At 38.3% G+C, this 13,413-nt stretch overlaps 1 long non-coding RNA gene across 1 annotated transcript; it reads left to right on the forward strand.

Annotated features, from left to right (window-relative positions):
* The first annotated feature begins 387 nt into the window (after window positions 1-387).
* LOC122686850 lies at window positions 388-11,567 on the forward strand. The gene is made up of 3 exons (XR_006338918.1): window positions 388-513; window positions 4,767-4,850; window positions 9,582-11,567. It is a non-coding gene; the product is annotated as an uncharacterized LOC122686850 (long non-coding RNA).
* Window positions 11,568-13,413: the final 1,846 nt, after the last annotated feature.

Genomic DNA, 13,413 nt, shown 5'->3' on the forward strand with positions numbered 1-13,413 from the left:
CCTGGGCCATTTTTAGGCTAAAATAACCAACCAATAATGGCAGGGCCCTTTCTTGAGTTTCGTCTAGACGTTTCGCTCCTATTGTCTCTAATCCTCAGAACAATGTGTTAAGATTGGTACTATTATCCCTGTTCTACAGGTGAGGACACAGGGACTCAGAGCGGTTAATTTAACTAGCGAATTGTTTATCTGAAATGCAAAACCAGATCACTCCAATTCCAGAGTTCATGCTCTTTCCATTGTACTTGCCTTGGGTGTTGTAAGGATTCTGGGAAATCACCGCGGTGTGGAAGGACATAATGTTCCCTTATTTTGTTGTTCTCTTTTATGACACGGTTTATCACATGGTTAAAGCAAAAAGCAAGAACAGCTTGTGACTAAGGATGTCCTTGCTTCTCACTCAGAAGCGGCTCCCATGCTTCCTCTTTCGGCCCCATGATCCAATGAGGCTCCCGTTCGTCAGGATGGTGATATTCTACAATCTGGCGTCATTGGCTTTCTGAGAGGCAACAGGTAAGGAAACATCCCATTTCTCAGTGAAAAGTCTGCATGTGAGTGGGTCCCTGAGGAATACAAAGAGACCATGGTACCTTCAGAGAAGGGTCCAGGCAGCACATTCTGTACCGTCTCTCAGGGGCTCAAGTCACGCCCTCTTTGCCAATCATGTGCGTCCAAATGTCTCATCAGCTCTACATGTCTTAGTTGGGTTTGCCTTGTTTTCTGCTTCACAGGTGGGAGCAGCTGGACTTGATAAGAATACAGTCACTAAGTCATGTCCAAGTCTTTGCGACCCCATGGACTGCAGCACGCCAGGCTTTCCTGCTTTTCACTCACCCAGAGTTGGCTCAAACTAATATCCATTGAGTCAGTGATGCCATCCAACTATCTCATGCTCTGTCGCCCCCTTCTCCTCCTGCCCTCAATCTTTCCCAGCATCAGGGACTCGACAGATAACTGATTATCACAACTAACTTTTAGATGGAGATCATTCTGGGCTTGAGGACACCATAGTCTCCTGGTTCTAACTCTCTCTCTCCTGACAGCAACTCAGATAACCCACAGGATTTAATCCCCTCCCCTCCCCGTCCCGCCCCCGCCTCAAATTCAAACAAGCAAAGAAACAAAAATCCTGTATTCCATGGAAACAATCTATGGTATCTTTGCAAAGAAACAGATATTCATCTTTGAACAGTACAGGAAGAGCAAACATAGCCTTTAAAGCCAGTTAAACCAGCCTAGCTTTGGACTGAGCCTTTCCATTTATTGTTTTATAATCTCAAGCTAGTCATTTCACCTCTCTGGTTCTCTGCTCTTTATCTGTTAAGTGGGGATAATAATTTTGATTTTACAAGGTTGTCATGGGGGAAATCAAGGTCTCTAGTAAGGCACCTAACAGTGCATGGCAGCAAACCCTTGGGAAACGCTGCCTTCTTCTGCTCTGCCTCCCCAGGTGCACTGGCTTTCCTAGGAAAAGGTTGTTTAGTAGGTGAAAAGGCCTTTCCTTTCCATTCATTTAGGGGCTTCCTGTAGCTTTTGACTTTTAAAAATATTAAATTGTTTATGTTGTATGGGCTTTTAAAAATAGCTTAGAGGGCAATCCAGGGAACTCAACTAAACAAGGATTATCTAGACTCTACAATGACTGTAGTGGAAAAAGAATGGAATGAAAAAAACAGTGAGAAGGCTGAAGAAACAGGGATAGTGCTGTATACATTGTTTGTAAACAAGAACACTTTCTACACACATGCTCCAAACATCCCATTATTTTGCAAACTATGTATTCTTCTTTTCATGTATGGGGCTGCTGCTGCTGCTGCTAAGTCGCTTCGATCGTGTCCGACTCTGTGCGACCCCATAGACGGCAGCCCACCAGGCTCCCCCGTCCCTGGGATTCTCCAGGTAAGAACACTGGAGTGGGTTGCCATTTCCTTCTCCAATGCATGAAAGTGAAAAGCATGCATGGGGCAGTTTAAGTTAGTGATGTGATCCATTCATCCTGCCGTGTTTCATTTATATTTTCTTCAACAGTGAAATGAATTGAGGAAAACAATGCCCTTATTCTGTGAACAAGAAGAGGAAAGAGAAGAGTGTGTGTGTATTTGTGTGTGTGTGTGAATGCTCCCCAGAATTTGGGAGTTAGAGTAATTTTAACCAATCTAACCACAGACTTCTTTTGAAAACCTCTTAATAATGTTCAGAAACAAAGCCTAATATTAAGGGCAGGCAAAAACTCTGTGGTCCTCTCTATTAAAGACCAACCTTTCCTCTCCTGCTTCAGTCTGATTACCTCTGGGGAATGTGCTATTCCTTGGAACGAATCAACCCTGCACAAAATAAGAGAGGTTGAAAAGTTTAGGACGTGGAAAATATGTGGAATTTGCTCTTGAATAATGATTTGTATTTTTTCTTTTGCAATAAATATGACCAATGACCCAGATAGAAGGATGGCAATTACTTAATGAATCAAGCTTCAGAAATGTAAAAACACTTCATAATAAAAATGAAAGCAATAATAGTAGGAAGCCAAGTTAAGTAAACATGGGTAATGCTCCTTGTATCTGTACATTTACAAATTCCAAAGCCGTGACTGTGAAAGCGATTATTCTAGCGATAGCTCTGTTCTTGGTTTCCATTGCTTGCTGAGTTGGTTCTTCCGAATTTGAGGACAAATAAGGCTCTGTGCTGACTCCTCTCATGCATTTGGAAGTCAGTAGCTGGGATGATGTGTCACTAAGGTAGGACTGGGATTTAGTAGTCCCCAAGTCTCTGACAATCATTTACCTGTGTGCAAGGCGCTTTTGCCCTAACAATCTCAGGTCTCTCTAAGTAAATCATTTCTAAATCTGTTACAGGCCAGGTAGAAATCTTTCTTGCTCAATGATATACTTAAAATCTGCTGTTCATGTGATGCTATCCTTGACTACTGACCATGCCTTGACTTTGTGCAATGGGATATGCTTCCAAACTTTAGAGAAAAGGAGAAGAAACTGCTAAAGGGGCAGGGTTGGGAGAGGTGGCAGAACTGTGTATGCACAAATTCTGGCCAATGTAGAGCTGTACTTCATGGAGCCACCAACACAAAGGTATTTGTCTTTTGAAAGACTTGTTGACAGCTATTCCCTTAAAAGCATATGGTGCCACCAGGTTGGTAACTTTGGGAAAGTCACAAATTTTCTTATAAAACAAGCTACTGAATTGGATGATATTTAGGATACATTGTGGGATTCCCTGGTAGCTCAGCTGGTAAAAAAATCCACCTGAAATGCAGAAGACCCTGGTTTGATTCCTGGGTCGGGAAGATCCCCTGGAGAAGTGATAGGCTACCCACTCCAGTATTCTTGGGCTTCCCTTGTGGCTCAGCTGGTGAAGAATCCACCTGCAATGCAGGAGACCTGGGTTCGATCCCTGGGTGGGGAAGATCCCCTGGAGAAGGGAACGGCTATCCATCCACTCCGGTATTCTGGCCTGAAGAATTCCATGGACTGTATAGTCCATGGGGTCACAAAGAGTCGGACACGACTGAGCAACTTTTACTTTCACTTTAAGAGACATTATGGGAGTAAAAAACAATTTGAAGGTCAAGAAAATCTTTTAGAAACTAGAGAGAAGTTGGCTGTTAAAAAATAAATAAATAAAAGCTTGGCGTTATATTCCTCCCTGGTCTCGGAGTAAACTGTAGTATGTAGGAGATTAACCTGAATTATTTGATGGCTGTGTTTACAGTTGTCTCTTTTCTCCTTGCCAACGTTTCCCAAACATTAGTGCACGTAAGAACCACCTGATAGGCTGTAAAAAGGCAGCTGTAACTCCTGAGATTATTTCGGTAGGTTAAGGGCAGGACCTAGGGATCTGCAGTTTTAAAGAGATATTAAAAAAAGAAAGATACCAGTGCAGGAATCACTAAAAATCACAGTATTTTTAAGGGGAATCTTTCTGGGAGTTTGGGGGTAGGTTGATCGGCTAGAGGGGAGGGAGGGAATTCTTAACAGCCTGTCTCTGCTTAGGGAAGTTCTGATGTTGCTGGTGGGGAAATATAAAGTATCCCTCACGTGGGTTGAGGTTGAATCACTGCCAGAAGCTGTGGGTCAGTTTCAACTACAAGCAACAAATAAATAAACCCACTGAAAAGATACTATTAGAGAAGAAAACGGTTCTAGTGTCCAAGAAATTAGTGGAATGTAAGGGAATTAACTGAAGGAGCATGAGGATAAGAAAGATTTTTTTATCAAATATCTAAAATGTGCCCAGTGCTTTATATACATTGTCTCTTTTAATTCTTATATTTGTGAGCAAAGATAGTCCTATTTTGCAAATGAAAAACCTGATGCTGATGGACCCAGTAATTTTCAACCCAACTGCACATTAGAATCACTTGGGGTTGGGGGAGGCAGGATCTTTGAAAAATTACCTCTGCCTAGTTTACACCCCCAGCAATTTTGGTATCATTGGCTGGGCATTGATACCTTTATAAGTGCCCTGGAGATACTAATGTTCAGCCAAGGGTCAGCATCACTGATATTAGCCAAAGTTCACAGGATTAGAAGGATTTCCAAACCATCACTCACAATGCACCTCCTTTGATCTATGTACATGTGTGTTCAGTTGTGTTCGACTTTCTGTGGCCCTGTGGACTGTAGCTCACCAGGCTTCTCTGTCCTTGGAATTCTCCAGTCAAGAATACTACAGCGGGTTGCCATTATTTACAGTAGGGGATCTTCCGAGTCCAGAGATTGAATTTATGTTACCTATGTCTCCTGCACTGGCAGGCGGATTCTTTACCACTAGTGCCTCCTGGGAAGCCCTTTGATCTATTCCGGACACAATTCTCTGTTCAGGCCTGAACCTCTGAGGTAAAACTGTGCATGGAGATCTGACTTTGTTAAAGATGTGCTCAGGTCATGGAAACAAAATCTTAGGGGGAAGTTTTGAGTAAGATAACATGCTATTTGGTTATTACCATGATCCTGGAGGTCACTGCTCTTGTTATGATCCTCTTTATAGATGAAGAAACTGGGGTCTGTGCTGTTTGTAACTTTTTTACACTCTCAGGGACAAAAAATTATTATTAAACTTAGAATAGCAGAGTCTTTGGAGAATACTGATTTCTTTGAAATATATCACACTTCGTCTCTTAGAAGTTAGTTGACTTGTTTTCATCTACTGAGTAAGCACAGTTTGACTATCTTAGAGTTTTGTTGCTTAGTTGCTAAGTTGGGTCAGACTCTTTTGTGACCACATGGACTGTAGCCTGCTGGGCTCCTCTGTCCATAGGATTTTCCAGGCAGGAACATTGGACTGGGGTGCCATTTCCTTCTCCAGGGGATCTTTCCCCTCAGAGAGTTAAGAATTATCTATTTTCAAAGACTTTCTTGAAAACATGAAATCTTCAATATATTTATTTGAGCCCATGACAAAATCATGTAACCTTCTGAAAGTCTTAGCTTCCATGACTGTCAAATATAGGCAATGGCATCAAGCATATCTAAAGATGCCATTTTACATGCTTTTTGAAAAAAGACTCTATTAAAGGAAGAAAATCCATCTTTTTTCCTACCATATAGAACATCAATATTAATATTGTAGTGATACCTTAATATTAGTACTAAGGTGTGTAACATTTGGCCTACCAAATTTTCAATTTTATTTAAAGATAGACTATGAAATAATAACATCAGTATTCATTGATGTAGCATTATACAATTGTTTTTCATAAATTTCTACTGTCTTCTTCAAGCATTTAATCCTATTGTTATTGCATCAGTTTAGGGGAAGGGTGAGTTAAGTTTTCAGGTAGGAGACAGATGACATGAAGGCATTCCAAATAGAGGGAACAATATATTCAAGGGAAGGAACTAGTACAGTGTGACTAGAATGTCAAGTGTAAGTGGTTGAGAAGTAGGTAGCACATGAAGCTAGAAGGGTAAACAGCGGAGGGTCAAAAAGGGTATCATTTTATGTACGTGTATAACTGAATTGCTGCACTGTATACCTTAAACTAACATGATACTGGAAATCAACTATACTTCAATTTTAAAAAAGGGCATCATGTACCAAAGGAAGAAGAATTTTGAGCTTTTTCTTCTAGAACCTTACTGTCCAATATGGTAGCCAGTAGCCACAGGTGGTTATACTGAGAAGTGGAAATGTGATGAGGCCAAACGAAAATGCTCTAAGTATAAAATCCTCATGAATTTTCAGTCTGAAAAAACCCTCTAATCAATAATTTTTATGGTATTTTATGTTATTATTATATGATTATATGTTAAAAACTATTATTTTGGATATTTTTAATGAAAGAAAACATATTAAAACATATTAAAATTAGCTTCTTTTTACTTAAAAAAAACATGGCTACTTGAAAGTTTAAAATGACATAGGTGGCTTGCATTTAATTTCTACCAGCCAGGCTGCTCTAGATCAGTGTCTGTAGGCCAGCACCATACTTTGTATGGTCAATGAGCTAAGAAAGGTCTTACATTTTAAAAAAATTGCTGTGGGAAGAGAGACAAGAGCTGCATGTGGCTTAAAATCTCAAGTATTTACTATTTGGCTCTTCACCAAAAAAGTGTCCTGGCCTCTGCTCTAGGTTCTGAGTGATGTATTGGCACCAACCAGGAGCTTGTTAGAAAGGCAGAACCTCAAACTCTAACTCCAGATTCACAGAATCAGAATCTGCATTTTAATAAGATCCCCAGGTGATTCAAATGCACATTAAAATTGGAGAGGCACAAGGGTAAATGCTAGAGAATCACTGAAAGATGTCAAAGGAAGAAAGTGGAAGGTTTATTCTCTTACACAATAATCCTTTCTTTTATACTTAGAATAAGTCAAATTATCTAATTACTTTGTAATATTTTTGCTGAAAGGATGGATAAATATTTGATTTTTAAAATACTAATCTTCAAAAAATATTCTGAATTGACAGTGTCTGAGATTTTTTCAATTCTGTATTTAAAGCAAATCAAGTTCATGAATGTTGATATGATTCAATAACTTCAAAAATTTCTTTGGAATGTGAATCACAGTAAGCAATATTTTTTACTTTGATATCCAGTGTACATATAGATATATTTAACTTAAATCAAAGTTTCACAAAGTATTTAGCTTTATTAGAGATATGCTGCCATCTATTCTATTCTACTCTACTCTATTCATAATTTCAGTCCATTACATTCGTTTTTAGACAGTTAACTCAGGGAAGAAAATTTTTGAGATGAATCTCACAAACACCCATTCTGCTTGGAGATAATTTCCTTACTGTGTTACAGAGAGTTAGAGTATGTGTTGAATATGGTGATTTCACTGAGCTGAGGAGATGAGATCAGACTTGGAATACTGAAATGGCTGGAACCAGGACAACAGAAATGAGGGAGTGAGGGGTACCCAGGAGACCATGTTGGGGTCATCGATGAGTCTATGGCTGAAGTCTGGGTATTCATCAGTGCAGGGTAAGACCACCTGAAAATTACTAGAGAACAGCTACTACACAACCGAGAGCAGAATAGATCAGGGCTAAGCACGTTGAGGGGAGGGTATGCAGAAAGACATTGGTGTTTTCAGCCCTGCCAGAGAAGGAGATAACAACACTTCTCTTAGAACCCAGAAAAGACAACACCTAGAATAAGACCAGCTCTAGGTCTGTCCTAACAAAGCCAATCCATGCCTCCCCTACACCCCTAAACGAAGCTCCAGGGGAGAAAAAAGCCTGTAGAACACTGATCTCATTAGCTTGGGTAACATTACATCCCAGGCTTATCTGGTTAATTTAACAAGGACAACCTCGGTAAAAGAATATGGCTGGATATTCTAACTAAAGCGCCTATTACAACTGAGGTTGAAAGAGAAAGTCGAAGTGTACATTCTATGGCTACTGCAGTGAAGGGTATTATGTTAGCTTACCCTCAAATCATTCATTCATTTATTTTTTTGTTCATTAAATAATTCTGAAGAGCTAGTATTGAGCTGGGATACAAAGACTTTAAAAAGGTAATTCTAATTCTCGTGATGCATACAGTTAGTGGGATAGTTAATGTTTATCTATGAAGCTATTCCAGGTGATAAGGACTTTGACATTTTGTAATTTCCTTATATATCTAAACAATATTTTCAGAGTCATATTTTTTCTTGGTGTTACAGATAAAATAATGCAATTTTTCCCACTCATACTTTTAACAGTTTTACTGAAACAATGATTTAACAAAGGACAGAAAATCTGTTCTACTGTTCAAGATGTATGATTTATTACTTTGGTAATATTTTATCCTAAGATAAATATGTGAATTAGTTTCCAAACTATCCTTATTAGATTTTTAATTCTGCATTATTATATATTTCAATTACATTTGAGATTCAGTTGGAGCCTAACTATAACATTTTATTAGAACACAGAAGTTAAGACAGTTTATGTTATTATTGTTTTTTGATGTTAGAGATTTTTTCAACAAGATTTTTTCCATAGTGATTCAGTGTGAAGATTCATCTTGAATTCTATACAAGGGTGAAAATTTCCTTAAGTATGAAAGTAAATCCAAATAAGTGATCCTCATTGAAGTAGTGTTTCTGTGACATGTACCTGCAGACTGCATGGTAGGAAAGCCAAGTTTAATAATTGCTAAAGTTCTGCTATATATAAAATGTATTGGGGGTTGTGGTCCATGTAGAAACAATGAACAAGCTCTGTTCTCTCTGATATCTCATTGTAGGACGTATATAAAATAGATAAAAATTTATGTTCTAAGAAGGATTGGGAACTACCTCTTCAGCAATGGTGTCACTTGTTTTGTATCTTTCAGACAGACTCAGTTTAATCTTACAATCATTTGTCTTAATGTGCCTTATCTAGGTGTTAGTCTATAGTCAACTTTTGTAAGGAAGCAGAGTGTAAAACAAATATACACATATATTATATACATATTCATATATATATTAATTAAACTTTTTATTTTGTTTTGGAGTATAGCTGATTAGCAGTGTTGTCATAGTTTCAGGTAAACAGCAAAGGGACTCAGCCATACATACACACGTATCCCAGACTCCCTCTCATAGTCATATATATTTTAAAATATGTAGTCTGCTGAAAAATAATCTAAATGAAGTCTTCTGAGGCCTCTGTGAATTCTTTCCCATTATTATTCTTTTTCTTTCTGCCACATTCTTAATGTTGGTTGGAAGGATAACTTAGACTAAAATGCCAACAAGAAAGATTATTATTATTTTAAAAGTTCAGCAGTTGGTTTGTGCCTACTTCTGCCTCAGTATACAGTGGGACTGCTCACTACAAATGGCCATGATAATGGAAATAACAAGATGTCCTCAGGTCCCACCACTTGGTGTGAAAAACTCAAAGGGAATGTAAATCGCCTAAATGATGAATCTCAATCTTTTTTACAGCTTTCATACTTATGAAAAGACTGTGGATTCGTAGCATGTAAGAGAGGGAGATGATTTTATTTTGTTGAAATAATTCAAACATCTGCTCCTTACTTTGAATAGATTTTGATATATGTGCCTGTACAAACTTGATATCTATAAAGCTGACTAGCAATGTAATATTTTGAAATTTTATTCTCTCTTTGCTTTAGGGAGCTCCAGAACCAGGAAGTGACTAATGATATTGCATGAGATAGATTAACTTAATTCTTTCATCATCAATTTTTGTTTGTGACTACATAGTAACAACCATGAAAATAGAGACTCAGTATTCATTGCTTGGAGCAGTTCTACTTTCCTGTTGTACAGCACTAAGATGCGGCTATGTTCCATAACTTAAAGAATGCATACATCGCCCACAAGGATCAGAATGAGTCAGCAATATACCCTTATGCAATGAAAGCAAAAAGAAGAAAAGTAGAGTTTCCAGCTTCTGACTTAGTATGATGTGAATGGATGGACTCCCCAACCAAGCAAATTGATGCTTTAAACTCAATGTCACCTTAATAAATATCTGTATAATATTGGAAGAACATGTTTTGCCACCATCTGGTCTGTTTCATCTTGATAATTTAAGTCTTAAAGGAGAAACTCTTCACTTTTTATTTTTGCCTGATATCCTTTATACTCACTCCCATAGGAAAGGATAATGTTTATTTCTCCCCATGTTGATGATTCCAATAACCAGTGTTGAATATGTGCAGAATTTCATTCCCATTTTAGATCTATTTCTCATATTATTTTTCAAATCTGATGTTTTGTAACAGCTAAAAGAAACAGTGATTGCAAGTTATTGTTCTTTTTTTTTTTTGTTTCTCAAAGTTCCACAGTTTCTCCCATTCTTTCTCTCATTTATCATTCTTTCCTCCATTATTTGCTTTCTCATTCTGAGGAGACTCATACAAACTTTCTTTAGTCAAAGTATAATTTAAGTTTGATTTCATAAGTTGATTATTGTGGGACCGGATGACAGAAGAAACTTCCAAAAGAGCATGCTTAATACAGGAAGTGAGGTTAATGATTCAGTAGGCGAAACTTGTATCTGACTCACCGTACCACCTAATGAAGCGCTATATTCACAATAGAGATTTAGTAAATGTTTGTTGTCTGATTACTATGCCACTGATAAATCCTGAGTATAAGGAAAATGCCATGTAGAAATCATCTATTTCAGTTCTAAAGATTAGGAAACAGAAGCAGCAAGAAACCAAATGACATGTTTGATGTGTGTAGTGAGTTCGTAGTAGAAACATTTCTATTATTGGCTCTGTTTTTGTCCTGGCATGTTTTCCTTTCACCTCTATCTTTCTCATCTTTTAAAAATTTACATTATATCACTACATATATTTATCTTTGAAAATCTTCTTAGATGACTTTTGTAACAAGGCAGTAAAAAAGAATTGATACCAACGCTTTAGATTCAGAAATGTACCTTTGCCATCTAAACCGTATTGCTGCTGCTGCTGCTGCTAAGTCACTTAGTCGTGTTAGACTCTGTGCAACCCCATAGGTGGCAGCCCACCAGGCTCCTCTGTCCCTGGGATTCTCCAGGCAAGAACACTGGAGTAGGTTGCCATTTCCTTCTCCATATTGAGGATAACACAAATTGGAGGCCAAGTTTCATGAAGTTGATCAGAAACTATGAGTAATCTATAACAACCAGTTCAGTCTATCAAAGACACAGAATCAAATCTGCTATTGTGTAGTGCTTTTCAATTGTTCTGGTAGCCTCTGAAAAGTAGTCCATTCTTGAAAGCACTCTCTGAATTACCTTGCATAGTTTAGCAGTGAATCTTAAATTTTCAGGAAGTCTAAGACATCATGAAAATGCACATACATGCATACCCACTGTATTCTACATATAATTTCAATAAGTTTATAAACCCCTGGATCTGTTTGAGGACTTCTCATAGCACCACGACAGAGTAAGAATCTCTGGTTTATAGAAGCAGTTTGTGAACCTACTCTTGTTGGTTCATTTGCCAAATTTTTTGTGGGGGGAAGATGGAGGTGCCATGTTGTCTAATTTAGATATCTGTTTTATGAAATCTTAGTGGAAAAATTATTTCCTTTCAAAATAGAGAATACATTTAAAAAATCTGTGACTGCCATTGCACAGGCTTAATTTTCCTGTTAGAATTAGATATTAAAAAAAAACAAAACACTCATATTGGATGTGATTCCTAAATGTAGACCCCTACTACCAAAGAGTCATCATAATAATTGGAATTCTTTCTAATTCCAGAAATAACTAGAGCATTTTTTAAGGGGAGAAATGACCTAGATCAAGAGTCAGCAAAGTAAATCGAGACAACCAAATGGGTCCTGCTGCCTGTTTTTAGAAATAAAATTTGTTATTGCCAATGGCTGCTGCGTTACAGGAACAGAATTCCTGAATTTCTGTAGAGACTATAGAAATGGCAAAGTCTGAAATATTTGTCATCAGACCCTTTGAGGAAAAATTTACCTACTTCTGCCCTGTATCATTCTAATTAAACTTGTCTCAGCCTCAGTGCTATTGACATTTCAGATTGGATACTCTTTCTTGTGGGGGACTGTGTTTTGCATTGTAGAGTGTTTAGCAGCTTCCCAGAGTCCTCCTGTGGGGCTTCCCACGTGGTGCTAGTGGTAAAGAACCCACCTGCCAATGCAGGAGACATAAGAGATGCGGGTTTGATCCCTGGGTCAGAAAGATTCCCTGGATGAGGGCATGGCAACACACTCACTTCAGTATTCTTGCCTGGAGAATCCCATGGACAGAAAAACCTGGTGGGCTACAGTCCATAGGGTTGTAGAGTCAGACATGACTGAAGCAACTCAGCCCTCACACATGCTGTGTCCTCCCTTACCCACCCGACGCCAAGAGACCTTTCCTGCCTCCCATAGTATGTGTGTTAGTTGCTCAGTCGTGTCTGGCTCTTTGCAACCCTATGAACTGTAGCCCGCCAGGCTCCTCTGTCCACGGGATTTTCCAGGCAAGAATACTGGGGTGGGTTGCCACTTCCTTCTCCAGCCCCCCTCAGTGGTAATGGATACTCAGGGTCCTGGTTGAGAACTGGTATTCTAAGTAGATGGTTCTTTCTTCTTGCTTAGAGGGGAGAGGTGATGGTTTAGTCTTTAAATTGTGTTGACTCTTGCAACCCCATGGACTGTAGCCCACCAGGCTCCTCTGCCCATGGGATTCTCCAGGCAAGAATACTGGGGTGGGTTGCCACTTCCTTCTCCAGGAGGGGAGAGGATTCCAAAACCTATTCCTTGACTGAAGGTCTTCTCCCATTAGGAAACTCTCCACTAGAACATTCTTTTTCATTTCCAAGCAGAGGATCTCTTCTGCTGTTTTACTGTTAAGAGTTTCTCTGTCTCAGTTTTTCAGAGAAGCAGAATACTACGGACCTCTATCTCTCGCCTAAAAGTATCTTCAAAAAACTTTTATTTGTTAAGAAGTCACCCCTTCCCTCCTTATTATTATCAAGCGCTACCATCACTTCAAGCCCAAATAAGTGTAACAACTTTGATTTTCTACCATAGTAAAAGCAGAAGTTGTGTAAATGTAAGATATTATCACTGTTACTGGTTTCGTTATTTGTTTCTGCTATGACTTAGCTTGAGGCCAATGTGTGAAGCTATCTCCATTAAGAAATTTAGTGAATAAGAAAGATTTATAGCAAGCATTCCAATCAGATTACCACTGTCTGAGATTGTGAATCTGTTTCTTTTCAGTTAGCTGATTTTATTTCTAAGTATTGCCTTAACAGTATGAGTATTTTCCTTTTCACATCTAATCTTCATTTATTTAATGGCAAAGTCTTATATGTATATAAATCTTGAATATTTCTTCCATGTTTCAAAACGAAGTGTCTTAGAAGAGAAACTAACTTTCTTTAAGGATTTTCTCTTAAAAGCTGACATCAAAAAATATATTTTTATATTGATTTTTATATAGGTAAACAGGAGTATAGTTTTAGTCATCAAAATAATATTGTT

The sequence above is a fragment of the Cervus elaphus genome, chromosome 30 (genome assembly GCF_910594005.1).
Source record: "Cervus elaphus chromosome 30, mCerEla1.1, whole genome shotgun sequence".
Taxonomy (NCBI): domain Eukaryota; kingdom Metazoa; phylum Chordata; class Mammalia; order Artiodactyla; family Cervidae; genus Cervus; species Cervus elaphus.